Source organism: Aphelocoma coerulescens, chromosome 3 (assembly GCF_041296385.1).
Source record: "Aphelocoma coerulescens isolate FSJ_1873_10779 chromosome 3, UR_Acoe_1.0, whole genome shotgun sequence".
NCBI classification, from domain to species: Eukaryota; Metazoa; Chordata; class Aves; order Passeriformes; family Corvidae; genus Aphelocoma; species Aphelocoma coerulescens.
This window is the reverse complement of record NC_091016.1, coordinates 42220002-42231550: the sequence shown is the minus strand read 5'-3', so window position 1 is coordinate 42231550 and position 11549 is coordinate 42220002.

Below are 11549 nucleotides of genomic sequence, written 5' to 3'. Positions count from 1 at the left end.
AAAACAGTAATTTCAAGATGTCAGTGTCATGAAAAGGAATTAGGCAGTGTCATGCTACTTTCCAGTTTATGAAGTGCAATGTTACAAAAACCAAAGAGGTAAAATTTATACCAGGGTAGTAACATATAGAAAACAGAAAAGTGATAGCAGTCAGTTATGGGGTTCTTTCAGTATATCATTTATTGAAAAAATAGGAGATCAATAGCTTCAAATTAAATCACGGTGTCAAATCGTAACAATGAGATATTTTTCTCTTTTTTAGCATTAAAACAAAAAAACTCAAGAGTGTCTCAAAGCATTTTCACGTGTCAAATGTACATGAAATCAAATTCCTCTGTGGGGCTCACTGCAGTGGTGGGAGGGAAATTAAGCACTGGTGTGGCAAAGTATGGGGCAGGAGTGCTGCTGGGGCCTGGGGAGCTGGGCTGCTCTTGCACTGGTGTTCCCGTGGGTCAGTACCACATTCTGAGGAGACAGAAGGAGGCAGAGCGAGGTCTGCCTGTGCTCTCAGTGGCTCTTGTCTGGGGAGATGCAGGCCTGTCCTAGAAGTGAAGTGTATGCAGAACCCTCATGATATCAGGACCTGTGCACTGCCAAGCAGTATGACACATAATATGCTTTAAACACTACTTATAATAGCAATAAAAGTTATCTCCAAGACTGAAAGGTCAATGACAAATATCTACAAGAATATCTGTGTAAGAACAGTTGTGAGCATATAAAAATCTGGCTTTGCTCTAGCTAGAGATGATGTTGTAAGACTATCAAATGGCTTTTTCCATTTTGCTGTGATCTGGTTTTGGAAGAAAATAGCCTAACACTCAGAAGTGTTCTGATTTTCATTGAGCTGAATATTTTAAAGCAATGCAGCTCTGTTGCTGCTTCTCCAAAGAGCACTATTTATTAAGATTGTAAAGCCAATGCCTCAAATCCCGGAAATAAGACTGCTTGAACTTTGTTATTTGGGCTTTTGGTACCAATGTATTACGATGTTGTCTTTAATTACATTAGCATATCCTGTTGTTTCAAGGATTCCTGTTCTGTAGTCACTAGGAAGCTATTCAGTATTCTTTTTCCATCCTTACTCAATGAGTGGTTTCAGGTCTTAGTTAAGATGCCTCCCCCACATCAGGTTCTGCTTATGGAACTTCACTTAAGGTGATGGATTAGCGCTAATTTAACTACGGTGTTTGAAGGCTTTCTTGTAAATACTGAGGCGTTGCCTTAAAAAGATAGAAGGCTTGATCTCTGCCAACAATTTTGCATAATTTGAGAGAAGGCTGCTCCACAATGCACATTAAGCTGGTGCACGCTGGGCCAAGTATAGAGACCATGCATGGGCCGTGTGCTGGTTTGAAGTGAATTTGAAATTCAAAGGTAGTTACAATGGAAATTTGCAGTATACCTAAATTAAATTCTTCTTCTAAGGGAGGAGAACTCAAAAGGAAGCAAGTAACTTATCTTTATGATACTATGCATTTCTGGTGACAATCAGTAATTTACTTTAAGAAAGCAGTGCTCCTCACAGTAACAGAAGCAGCAGCAGCAGTAGGAGTCTGAATTTTTTTTTGAGAAGGAGATACTTGAGGTCAAGAGACAACGAGAAACAAGAAACAGCCTGAAGAAAGGACAATACAGTTGTATCCCATGCTCCCCTGTCTCTCTCCAATTTGAATAGATTGGCAGCAATGAGTATTTCATCACAAGGAAAATCCCAGTCATATGGCCTACTTTCATCTAATTACATGACCTACCCTTCCCCTCCCCCTCCTAAACCTAAAGGGTTTTTTACCATTTACTCAAACGTGCCCTGGAAATCATGAGGTGCTGAAAAGCAGCACCTCGGTGAGATGTGCTGAGATAAGTACCTCAGCTCACAAAGATCTAACAATGAATTTTAATATGGGCTGGTAAGATTATTCATCTAACATCCATTTCTGGTTTTCCTGTGTGACACAGGAATAGACAGCAATAAATGGTGGCTTCTCTGTATTTAGTACTCCCAGCATCAGCTGAAAAGAATCGGATATGCAAGGTTCTGAAAAATGGGCCCACAGAAATGTTAACAATAGCACCAAAAAATGGGTGCTACCTGCTGTGACCATAATCTTTTTCTATTTCAGTAAGAGATTATGATAGCATCACTCTTCTCTGCCACCACCTGGGTACATATTTGGAAGAAAATGGGCAAAACCTCTACCTTCTGCACAAAAACCTACAAGGAAGTCACTTACACAAAGGGAAAAAACCCCACAGAACCAACAAGATGCCCAAATTTCTCTGCAGTCAAGGGCAGTTTCCACAGCTAGTATCTGTGACAGAAGGGTGCTTCTGGAGGCAGCTGCACCAGGGAATTTCTAGGTTGTGTTTGAACTGGAGGTGTAACTTAATTTGGCTCATTTCTTCCTTTATATCAGCCTCCCACATTATTTTCAAGAGTTGCAGTGAATAGCTTATGATGGGCAATTTCTCGGTGAACTTGAGAATTTAAATCACTAAATATATCTAAATCACTAAATCCCAACTAATCCTGTCACTACAGTGAGTTACACATAGCAAAAAGCTTAATTGGTATAAATGTGAAAAGGATGGGGGACAGACTTCCTCATTCTCTTTCAAAGCTTTTAGTATTAATACTTTAAAAAACAACCTGTTTGTATTTTCCACAGTTTGTTTCTGCCCACAGCCCCCCTCCTTTCCCCACTCTTTGCAGAGACCACCAGCAACATTAAGCCCATTAAAAGCTCTGTTCCACTGCAGATGCTATAAAGTGGGAAGGACCAACAAGTCTGTGCACTGCAGATACCAGACTGAAATCCATCAAGTAACTGGCTTTACCCCTCACTCCCACAGGGCAATGCAGGGAGGCAAAAGCAGTTTTTATTTCTACAGGTAGCTTAAAATAACTGTAAAATCTCACAGTATAGTAATTATGATGCTAAAACAACTCACAAAACCCCCCCTAAAACCGAATTCAATTTATTCACCTGATGGCACAGCACAAAAGCTGGCAGAAATACTAAAGTGTATCTCCCTATTTTTCAGTACTTCTTTCCTACAGCCCCTCTGAAACAGCTTTCATATTCATAGAAAGCTCAAAAAGTGAATAACAAGAAGGGTTTTCTTCCCTTCTTTTCTCAGATGCAGGGTTCATTGCAATTACTTGTGACAATGCAGGGTAACCATTTCAGTCAAAGCGTGACTAGCAAGTTGCTGATATTGCTTAAAACGTTTTACTTCTGAAATTACCATGACTCCACTCGCTCTAAGGATCATTAGAATGAGTACTGCCACAGGGAGCTTCAGAGAATTGTCCCTGTTACATATGCAGTGTACTGAAACACAGTGATGTGCTTAAGACCACATAGGAAATTCATGGAAGAGCAGACAATTAAAGTAAACCCTCCCAAGTTCCAGTTTTGTGTTCTTACCACCTCATCAACTCTTCCTCCCAACTACTTCAAACCTTGTCACAGAACAGCCTTTTTCAGCCACAGCCATTTTCTTCTCTGGCCATATAAAAAAAATTACTGAGCCAATTAGTGAAAAAGGATTTTGTTCAGAGGCAGGAATGAAGATTTGAGGAAAATAAAATGGAAAAGAATATAAGGAGTATAAAAAAGCCAAACCTGGAAAGAAAGTGGTTTTCTGTTTAACAGTGTGGTTCAGAACAACAGCCAGAAAAAAAAAAATTAAACTTGCCCTGTCTCTGTCCTGCTGAACCATATTTAAATTAATGATTGTGATGGTAAGTGTTCTGTGATGGTTAATGCCACAGCGTGCAGCCTTTTTACCTTAAGAAACTTGTTCATATTTGAATGATATTGAAATCACAAGGCAGTCTCAGCAGCGCTGCTTCTACTCAAAACTTTCTACAAGTGTCTTTAGGGTTTCCATGATGCTTTTGTTCAGGGATCCCAAAGTTTTCAATCCCTCATACTGCATATATCTATCTACTTAATGAATATCAGCAAGTTTAGATCCTTACAACTTTTTTGGGAGTTCTCAGGATAGCAATTACTTTGAACTACTTCTGAAGGTACCATAGGACACCCTGTGAAGTCTCTTCTATGCTGGACTGTAGGCAAAACAATTTCAGGCTCAGTCCTAAAGGACACTGCTTGATCTCCTGGGAGCAGAACATTTGATTCACAGTTTTGGGGTTTCATTACTGAAACTGTAGGTGTCTTTACAGACGACTATTGGCTGTTCTGTTCAGCTTTGAGAGATCTGGTCATGTTTGTGGTCAAAGGACCAAAAGGGAGAATATTTGCCTCCCTGGCTGCTCTGTACTGGGAAATTGTAGCCATGAAAGATCCCAGCACAAATTTGAACAAAGTGTCAGACTGAGCTGGCAGTGTGGGTGGGCTGTGCAAGGCTTGCTGTGCATTGCAAAATTCAGCTTATTCACTGAAAATATTGTTTCATCATCCTACTGCATGACTTGATAGGAATGGTTCCTTTTAATGGGGCTGTTTTATAATACATGAGTCATTATTGCTAATGGCCATCTACTTTGCTTTTGTAGGTAAATCACAGGCTATTACCCAGTGAATTGACTCAGAAAAGTAATGCTCTGTTTTTAGAAAAATACAAGAGACAGTACACACCAAAAAACCCCCCAAAAAACATTGTGTAATTTTCTGTGCCTTCAACTAAGGGAAAGCTTTCAGTAACACAAAAATTGAAATGAAAATAGGGTTATTAAAGTCATTTTGAGGGATGCCAAGAACATTCGAAATTATTTTCATCTTTCACATTTGCAGACAGTGATGACAACATCCACTCCATGGTCAAAAACATTTCTGTGCCTCACAAGAACTTCATTTCTGCCGGGAGGCAGAATCTGGTGACTGTGGCTTCTTTCCACATCGCTTTGTTTCCTCCCTCTTGGCACAGTGATAGACATTGTGTGAAGCCCAGCAGAGCTGCGAGATTGTGGCTTGATTAGGATTCTCAGCAGGGCCCCCCTCTTCTGCTCAGAATCGTTATTTTCCTGGTACTTAACAGAGCAAGAGCAGTAAGGGTTAGATGGTGAAACACAAAGTAACTACAGACAGCCTGAGCCTCTTTTTTTGATGATGGAAATTGCCATTATATTTTGTGTTCCCACAAGTTTGTGGTCTGTTGATACCATTTGTTTTAATACATGTAAATAGCAACCAGCTACCATGGCTATGATGATATCAAGTACTAAAAATACGCTAAAAGGGCATTTGCAGTTTGTCTTGCATACTAGAAAGGAAATTCATCCATTGAATAAAATTGATTCCTTAAGATCACCACAAAATTTATAAGAATATAAAAATATCTTTAAAGAAAGTCTTCAAAGCTGTGTGAAATCAAAGAGACTATGAACAAGAGAGTACTCATTTATCTTCCCTAATCTGTGTTGTCCTAGTGGAGACTGGGAACAGACAAAAGATCATAAAATAGGATTTTTAAGCTCTGATCCTGCTCCTGTTCCTGCTATGTGACCTTGTACAAACCACTTAAATTGCTCCTAAGAAGTCCTACAAAGAATTTAACAGTATTTCAATCCTTAGTCTCTTTTCCTCCCTGATGTCATTAAACTATTGCACATCTTTTATCTGTTTCTGTAAAATCTGATGAAAAAAACCCCATCACTGATATCTTTATCAGAAATTTTTTTCTTTTCCAGTAAAAAATTACCATAGTTGATCTAAGATCTTTGCTACATTATTTCTGCAGCCCTTTTGCCCATAAGATACTTCATCTTTACCTTTGTGTAACACTGAGAAGTTCTTCCCCCTTATTTAATTTACCAACTTCTACATAAATCTTCAGATCTTTGAAAAAGTTACTAGAAACCTCAGTATGTATTTTTTCTTTATAACTGTTTTCAAACATACTCTTTTCTATTATTTATGGTGGGTTTTTTTAAGCAACCTTGATGGTAGATACTGATATTTTGTCTTGCAGAAACTGACTGTGTGGATCCTTAGTGATTCAAGTGTTCCACTCCCTTTTTTCTGCAAGTCCCTTCTAGAGTGCATTGAATTCAGCTGCCTCAGGAAAAGTAGTGTGAAAATATTCTCGCTGCTCTCATAGCCTCAGAGCCTATCTATCGATTTCATTACAAATTCTGGCAGAAGAGCTGCACAAGCACGAAGATTCTCAGCATCATGTGGCAAGATGCATGTTCTCTCTGGCAAAAAGCATCAATTCCTATTTCAGGAAAAGAAACAGAGGAATTTGCTTAATGCTGCATTTCTCTAATAAAAAGACAAGAAAGAAAACCGATGAATAGTTCCTAGATAAAGTTAAAAAAACCCAATACCAGCACCTCTATTTTTAGGTGTAAGGTTCATGTGGAAGGAACATCTCACCTTGCTCAACTTCTACCGCTTCTGGTTCTTCACCACTTCTGATGAAACCACCACCTTCTTGTGCAAGGCTGCCAGCTCAGGAGAACAGAATGAATCCTGGCCAGCTTAAGGGGTGCACTGTTGGAAACACAGCATGGGCACTGCTTCCATGCATTGCAAACAGCAACTGTGGAATCTGGATGTGTTATGGCAAAACCAGTCAGGTTTTCTCATTGTAGTACTTGGCACATGGCACCTTCTTAAAGAACATTTAGCTCTCACTCTGAAAGTTGTTTTTGGTAACAGCTTTGAAGTTGATCAGTCTATGAAAGCACAATAGTGTGGCTTAAACTCATTTTCAGTGCCAGGCAATGAAATGGGACACGATCATTAACTGGCACTTGACAGAAGTGTTACTGGAAACTTCCCAGCAGCCTAACAAATGAGTGTTACATCAGGGGCCCAACTTGGCTAAAGATGACACATTGCTAGACAGTTCCTTGGCAAAAAGCAGAGGGAGAGAGCTGATGGATCTGATGTCATGTGAAGATGGATTCAAACTTGTTTTCAAGAAAGAGCAGCTTAACAATTTTAGATTAATGGAGGACTTTGGACTATTGGACATGTCTTAGAAATTTTGGGTGTGCTTCAGTGCTGTCTCTATATTTTCCATTTTAGCCTGTTTGCCATATTAAAAAAAAAACAGGATGAACCCAAGTGTACACCTTTGGCTGAAATTCACTGGTATCAATTCAGTAACAGCTGACACAAAGCAACTGTGAAACAGCATGCATCTACTCCCCACCATCATTTTCTTCAGGAGATGACCACAACTTTTGGACATCACTGAAATCAGTAAACCCTAGGCTCATGTTATGACAAACAAGAATTACTGTGACACTTAATTCAAAGTAATACAAATCACAAATGATAAAAAGGAGCCTTAAAACACCAAAGTTTAGAAAATTCATTTTTAAAAAACGACTTCTTCATTAAATATTTTATGACACTGGTGACCCAGCAAGTCACCCAGAGTTTTTATTGCAATAGTAGTTGTAATTGCTATTTCAGCTTTGCCTGTGGCCTCATTGCTGATTTCTAAATCTTAATATTGAATTTCAGAGTCTAAGGTGGAAGAGGAAAGGGATGCAGGATCCCTATTCTAATAGAAGAATTCTGGACCACTGTCAGGAAAGATACTGTGGACAAGAAAGTGAGAAGAATCAGAGGGACAGTGGTAGAAAATACTGTATAGCCTGGAGAAGAGATGATTTCTCTGAGGAGGTTACTAAGATGCTCCCTCATAGCATTGTGTGTCAGGAGGATGAGAGACAACAAATTGAAAGAGAGATGATACAGGGTATAAAGAAGAACTTTTTCACCCTGAGGACAGCCAGGCAGAAGAATATGCCCAGGGAGTTTGTGCAGTCTCCATCCTTGGAGGGTTTCAAGACCCGACTGGATAAAGCCCTGAGCAAGTGGTCTGATCTCAGTTGACCTTGCCTTGAGCAGAAGTTTGGACTAGAGACTTTCTGAGGCCCCTTCCTAACTCAATTCCTAACACTTATGGTCCTGTGAATGATAGAACATGTGCTATTAAATACTGGGAAAGAAATGGTAAAGTGGGAAGGAGACAGAAGGAATAAAAATGGGTGGAGAAGTGTCGCAGTGTGAAGCTACTGGCATACTCCTGGATCAAGAGGCTTCTGGGTTGGATTGACTTGCAACTGTGGGTTTTTATTTATTTAACGGAGTTCAGAGAGCAGAATGTCTTGTGATCACTATGCAGGTCACCCACCAATTACTAGGAATTCTGAAACTCACCCTCTGTCAATTTGCTTTCACAATGATGCAGTAAGGCAACATTTTAGTACTTGAAACCCACCTGTCCGGTGGCACCAGGCTCTGTGAGGAAGCTGGGTTTTTGTTTAACTATTGAAACAAAGACAAATCAGCCAGGAAAACTACACCAACCACCAGACCAAACCTTACATGTTTTATCCTCATTTTCCATTCTGGTTTGGGCTTGACCATGAAATTCTTATTGGAAGTACTGCTCATTTACTTGAATTTCACAGAAAATCATCACAGTCTTCTCTGACATTTAGAAATCACAGTACCCAAAAAAGGTCATGTATTTTCTTTGGGACAGTTTTTATTTTTTTTTTTTTTTGCTACAGTATGTAAATTACAAGCTTGGGTGACTTTCAAAGACAGTTATTTACTCCTTGTCCTAAAGGAAGCTTAAGATAAATTTGTTACAAATAACTTTGATTCCTTTCATATGTTCTTGGTTTTACATTACAGTACAAAGTAGGCAAAGAGGTCTCCTTAGGAGGGTAACATCCCTTTAGGTTACTGAATGGAACAGTACCCAGTCACACAAGAATTTGGACTTCCAATGTTTACTTGATAGTTCAAACTTGCCCTTTACTACCAAGAACCCTAAACAAGAGTTTCCCTTTGTGTTACAATACTTCCTACTGCTTGTCACCAGGGCTACTATGCATTTTCCATGTATGAAAGCAAAGATAATGGAAAAGAAAATTAAATCACAGGCTGTGTCTAGATCACAAACTTCTGCTGGCATATCTGGGCTGTGGAATATCCGCTTCCTTCCGCTGTCTTGAGAAGAAGCCTGTGGTATAGGGTGGCTATGCTACAGCACACTGCCTTTCTTGGTGTAGTGTGGGCTGTTTGGGGTGAGGGTGTTAATTATGTGGCCAGATTTTTTGTCAGCATAATGCTGAATCTACATAAAAAGCCTTGTTGGCTTTTTCTTTATCACAAGAATCTCTTTGCAAGAATTATGCTCAAAGAATAAACAGGAAGGTGGGGGTTTCTAGGAGAGTGCTGCAGGTGATTAAGTGGCCCAACTTCTCTGAAGGTACACTAGCAGCCTGAAATCCAGTCCTATTTTATGAAAATATTTTTAACTACTGTCAAGTATGGAACCATTCCCTGAATTTTTGTACCAATTACAAATGTTTTTAAGTCAGCACAGTATGTTTCCCCTACTGCCAAGCAGAATAGCCATAAGGACAGTGGCAGGGAAGGAAACAGAATAAATAAGTTATACACAAAAGGCTTTAAAATGCACCAAGTGCGTGTGTGAAGGGGAAGCCTTTTTCCACTGTTTTCTTCCTCCTGAAACAATCTTAGCTGTTGCTTGGTATTATTTTACCTCAAACACTCAGACAAGAGTAGTAACTGTTCAAATCCACTACTTCTTCTCACTTTGATTTACCTCTCTGTAAATCCTAGCCCCTCAGGTCACCCAGGTGGAAGCAACGTCACCAGTTCTCCGAAGAGAACAGAACACACAGGAAGGCCAACATCAGGCCTACCCACACACTCTTTGGAGTTCCAAGGCAAAGCAAATTTTGTTCTGTTGGTAGCTGCAAGTTTGATAATGTACCATACACCATGCAAATGATTTGCACTGACAGATTTGTCACACGAAGCAAGAATCTGCACCATCAGCTTTTTGTAAAGGAATGCCAACAGAAATTGGATCCAGATTCGAGCCCTCACTTGCAACTGAGGAGTGAGCAGCTCAGAGCGGGAGCTGGGCAGCCTGTGCACGTGTGCCCTTTCTGCTCCCTCAAATCCTGAGAGACTTTGCAGGTGTGGTACCTTGGCATAGCTTGGGAAGGCTGAAGAGATCCTCCAAGTTACAAGTGTTGGGTATCTGAGTTACACAGAATGGCTGGCTGCTCATTCTTCAGTGGGTACGTGTTGGTGAAGTGCTGCCCAACCTCCTCATGACCTGTAGGCAGTTCTGCTGATGCTAGTGAGTCTTTGCACCAGGAATATAGCACAAAGAGAACATACCAGGATTTGGGCCACTGCTTTGAAACTGAAATACTTATTAAAAACTGCTTTGACTTTAAATAGCTTTATTGTTTAAAATAAAATAATTATTTTAAAATAGTTTTAATTAAATGAACCTAGAAGGTGTGGATCTTTGATCTCCATGTCTGATATACTTTTGAATAAATAGATCTATAAATACCTCTCAATCTTTTTGGTGATGAAGTGCACAAAAGTTAAAAATATATTTTTTAAGCTGAAATCAACAGTTGTCTCTTTAGGAATAAACTTAATATTCTGAAACATTCAATGCAAAGTTACAGAAACCCAAAATATATTCTAACTACATAGTCACTATAAATACATACTTTAACTGAATGCATGCTTTTTAATTATTCTGCGAGTAAATTGCCAAAAAAGAAAATTAAGCTTCTCTTTAAAAGAAAAACTAAATAAATAAACAAACAAACAAACCCAGAATTCAAATAATAAACTGAACCAGCCAGTAACACTTTAAAATACAAAAGTGTCTTTCCCTTTCTCCTTTAGAGTAGCCCAGCATTATGATACTCTGAGGACAACAAACAAACAAAAAAAACCCCAAACTACTGTTCTCAAGTTTCATTCTAAAAGCAAAAGTTTTCATTAATTTGGGCATTTAAAATTTGCTAGTTTAATATAAAGCTGCACATGAGGCTCCCTAGGGTATAAATGAACTAAGCCTCCACAGTGAAAACCAAAAGAGAAATCATACATGCAGTTTATTCCAGAAAAAACATGATTTTAACTTTCGCTTTAAAAACCCGTTAAGTGTAACAGTGCATTAGGAACAATCAAGCTCACTAGAGGGACAATTTGCTTGCAAATGTCAGAAAGCATGATCTTTAATGTTATAATTCTGAGCAGTATCTCAAAGATTTCACTTCATAGCATTTTACAAAATAATATCCTAAACCTGAACACACTGCATCATACAAGGTTAGTAAGCAGGAAATCACAGAGTGGAGTGAAGTGGACCCCTCGAAAATGCTGTTTCCTGAGGTGTAAAGGAATTGTTTCACACTCACACCATCAGCAGGGCTGGACCATTGTGCTCTGTACAAGAACAGCTGCCACATCTTGACCAGAGTGTGGCCCAAAGGCCTGTGTATCTAATTCTCACCTTCACTGTCCTGTCAGTGTCCCTCTCACCACCACACAGGGAGGGCTGAGCACCAAGTGATAGAAATACCCATTTAAAATGACTCTTTGTACTGATCTAAATTTGTAAAGCTGATAGAGAAAGAACAGGTTTTACAATACAGGTCTCAGAACTGCAGGGCAAATAGATGCAAATGTGCTTTATCAGCTGGAACAAGTGCCCTGGACTACTAAGGTGCTGTGGATCTGCAGTGAACCTCTGAATCT